Consider the following 4,486-nt stretch of genomic DNA (forward strand, 5'->3'; position numbering starts at 1 on the left):
ATGAAGAGTTTCGAATGTTAAACAGAGGTCTTTATATTTCATCCTGAAGGTTATAAGGAGACGCTGGAATTAATTGAATAAGGGAAGGGGGGTGACATGGTCAGATCTATGCTTTAGAAAAATCACTTTTACAGCTGAGTGGAGGACAGATTGGAGTGGGGAGAGACTTGAGGCAAGGAGACCTCTAGTTAGGCTATTAAAATGTTCAGGCATGAGGTGGTAAGGGCTGGCACCAGCGTGGTGGCTGTTCGAATAGAGAGGAGGAGACAAATGAAAGAGATGTTACGAAGACAGAAATCTTAAGATTTGGCAATGGATTAAATGTGTGGGGTGAGACAGAGTGAAGAGTTGAGGAGGACACCAAGGTTGCAAGCTTAAATATTGGGAGGATGATGGTACCTTTAAGAGTATTAGAAAGTTGCAAGAGCAAGAGAGAGAGAGAGAGAGAGAGAGGGTTTTGGGGAAATATGATTAGTTCTGTTTAAGATATATTGAGTTGGAGGAGTCATCTCCAGTTTGAGATGTCCAAGAGGCAGTTAGTAAGTTATGTCTAGAGGCTCAGAAAAAAAGACTAGAGCTGTTATATAGATATGGGAGTCATTTTCATAGAGATGATAATTGAACCTATGTGAACTGATAAAATCATTAAGTGAAATAGTGTAGCCTGAAGAAGATCTTGACCAGGTGATTTGAACATTTTCTAAAAGATATTTGTATGCTGCGTTTCATTAAAATTGAATTTCTTTTTAATTTTGTGTGGTTTATTTCATTCATTTGAAAACATTCTAAGAAGGGTTTACTAGGTTTTGCTCTACTGCAAGAAGGGGTTCATGATACCAAAGAAAGGCTAAGTGAAAGAAGCATATATAGTATAGAGAAAGGAGAGAAGATGGCCCAGAATGGGGCCTTTGGGGATATCCAAATTTAGCAGGCACGATGTGCATGACGACCAGGAAAAGATGCTGAATCCAGGTTGGACTCAATGGACATATAACACATGTCTCTCCCTCAGGTTGCCTTATTACATTGGTAACAGTTTTGAATCTTAATTCATCTATGAAATGAGGGGATAAGTCTAGATGACCTCTAATAGACCTTCCAGGTCTAAATTTTATGACTCTTTCAAGAATTAGAAAATTTGGCATGCTGTGCATCATTGTGATTTGTTCTTTGATAAAGATCAGCCATCTAATATTGTATTGAGAGTAACTAAACACCTAGGTGTTACAGTGGATAGAGCATGGGACCCAGAGTCAGGAAGGTCTGAGTTCAAATCCAACCTCAAATATTTACTAGCTTTGTGACATTGGGCAAGTCATTTAACCTCTGTTCTGCCTTAGTTTTCTCAACTGTAAAACAGGGATAATAATAGCACCTAGCCCAGGGTTGTTGTGAGGATCAAATGAGATATTTGTAAAGTCTACAGTGCCTGGCATACAATACGCCTTTAATATATGCTTATTTCCATCCTTCACTACCAAACGAGAGGATTACCATACTGATTTTCATGTTGATTTTCATTGTTAGAGGCAGCATGGGTCACTGCAATGATTGCTGAACTGGCAATCAGGAGAAAACAGATGACTAAGTCAAAGAGGAGGAGCCTAAGCCTGACTTACCAGAAGAAATGGACTTTGAAGGAAGACAGTGCAGAGCCAAGGTGAAATGTTAAATGAATCATTCTTAGGCCTACAACAAACTCCTTTATGCTTATGCTCTGATGAGGTTTATGTATCAGCCTCCTGAGAGACTGTAATGGTGGTTACAGGTTAAGTTTTAAAATGCTGCTTTAAGATTGTTTCTTGGGGAACAGAGCCAAGATGGTGGCTGGAAAGCAGGGACTTGCCTACAGCTCTCCCCCAGGTCCTTCCAAACACCTATAAAAAATGGCTCTGAACAAATTCTAGAACTGCATAACCCACAAAATAGAAGAGGGAAGCAGGGCTCCAGCCCAGGACAGCCTGGATGGTCACTGGGTAAGGTCTATCACACGGAGCTGGGAGTGGAGCAGAGCAGAGCCCAGCGTGAGCCCTGCCAGGACCAACCAGACCAAGAGCCACGCAGAACAGGCCGTAGCACCCCGAATCACTGAGCTGTGGCAGTTGCCAGACTTCTAATCCACAAATGCCAAAGACAACATCACAGGTTAGTGGGGAAAAACTGCTGGGACAGAGTGAAAGGAGTTCGCAGTTGGCCTCTGCCCCAGGGGCAGTGGAGGTGGTACAACTCTGAGGCTGCTTCCAGAGCTACAGCTGCAGTTCCTTCCAGCCCTGGTGGGAGGAATTAAGCAGTGGATCAGAACAGGAGTGCAGAGCCTGCTTAAGATCTGAGTCGCAGTCTGGGTTGGCAGTTCTTGGGGGAGGAGGAATGCTGGTGTGGCAGAGCTGGCTGTGTAGAAATAGCTCTGAAAACAGCAGCACAGCCCCTCAAGCTTGGGACAAAGTACTCTTTACTCTACAAGCAGTCATACCCCTATGAAAAGCTCAAGGGTCAAGTAGTTGGCTGGAAACATGGCCAGGTAGTGAAAACGGTCTCAGATTCAGACTCAGACTTTGGAATCTTTCTTTGGTGACAAAGAAATCCAAAACATACAGCCAGAAGAAATCAACAAAGCCAAAGAGCCTACATCAAAAGCCTCCAAGAAAAACATGAACTGGTCTCAGGTCATGGAAGAGCTCAAAAAGGATTTGGAAAAGCAAATTAGAGAAGTAGAGGAAAAATTGGTGAGAATTATGCGAGAAAACCATGGAATACAAGTCAATGACTTGCTAAAGGAGACCCAAAAAAATACTGAAGAAAACAACACCTTAAAAAATAGAGTAACTCAAATGGCAAAAGAGCTCCAAAAAGCCAATGAGGAGAAGAATGCCTTGAAAGGCAGAATTAGCCAAATGGAAAAGGAGGTCCAAAAGACCTCTGAAGAAAATACTACCTTAATAATTAGATTGGAGCAAGTGGAAGCTAGTGACTTTATGAGAAACCAAGATATTATAAAACAGAACCAAAGGAATGAAAAAATGGAAGACAATGTAAAATATCTCATTGGAAAAACCACTGACCTGGAAAATAGATCCAGGAGAGATAATTTAAAAATTATTGGACTACCTGAAAGCCATGATCAAAAAAGAGTCTAGATATCATCTTTCAAGAAATTATCAAGGAAAACTGCCCTGATATTTTAGAACGAGAAGGTAAAATAGAAATTGAAAGAATCCACTGATTGCCTCCTGAAAAAGATCCCAAAAAGAAAAGTCCTAGGGATATTGTCACCAAATTCCAGAGCTCCCAAATCAAAGAGAAAGTACTGCAAGCAGCCAGAAAGAAACAATTTGAGTATTGTGGAAACACAATCAGGATAATACAAGATCTAGCAGCTTCTACGTTAAGTGATCGAAGGGCTTGGAATATGATATTCTGGAGGTCAATGGAGCTAGAATTAAAACCAAGAATCACCTACCCAGCAAAACTGAGTATGATGCTCCAAGGCAAAATATGGATTTTCAATAAAATAGAGGACTATCAAGCTTTCTCAGTGAAAATACCAGAGCTGAATAGAAAATTTGACTTTCAGACACAAGAATCAAGAGAAGCATGAAAAGGTAAACAAGAAAGAGAAATCATAAGGGAGTCACTAAAGTTGAGCTGTTTTGTTTACATTCCTACATGGAAAGATGATGTGTATAATTCATGAGATCGACCTCAGTATTAGGGTAGCTGAAGGGAATATATATATATATACATATATATATATACACACATATATATATATATATATGAATATGTATATATATATACACACACATGGACAGAGGGCACAGGGTGAGTTGAATATGAAGGGATGATATCTGAAAAAATAAAATCATATTAAAGGATGAGAGAGGAATATATTGGGAGAGGGAGAAAGGGAGAGATAGAATGGGGTAAATTATCTCACATGAAAGTAGCAAGAAAAAGTAGTTTGCTGGAAGGGAAGAGGGGCAGGTGAGGGGGAATGAGTGAATCTTGCTCTCATCAGATTTGACTTGAGGAGGGAATAACATACACACTCAAATGGATATCTTACCCCACAGGAAAGCAGATGGAAGGAGATAAAAAAGGGGGTATGATAGAAAGGAGGGCAGATAGGGGGAGGAGGTAATCAAAAGCAAACACTTTCAAAAAGGGACAGGGTCAAGGGAGAAAATTCAACAAAGGAGGACAGGATAGGAAGGAGCAAAATATATACAACATGAGTATTGTGGAAGGGTTTTTGCATAATGATACACATGTGGCCTATGTTGAATTGCTTGCCTTTTTATGGAGGGTGGGTGGGGTGGGAAGAGGGGAGAGAATTTGGAACTCAAAGTTTTAAAAGCAGATGTTCAAAAAAAAGTTGTTTTTACATGCAACTGGGAAATAAGATATACAGACAATGGAGCATAGAAATGTATCTTGTCCTGCAAGAAAGTAAGGGAAAAGGGGATGGGGGGGGAGTGGGGTGACAGAA

This window comes from Trichosurus vulpecula, chromosome 5 (assembly GCF_011100635.1).
Source record: "Trichosurus vulpecula isolate mTriVul1 chromosome 5, mTriVul1.pri, whole genome shotgun sequence".
Classification (NCBI taxonomy): Eukaryota; Metazoa; Chordata; class Mammalia; order Diprotodontia; family Phalangeridae; genus Trichosurus; species Trichosurus vulpecula.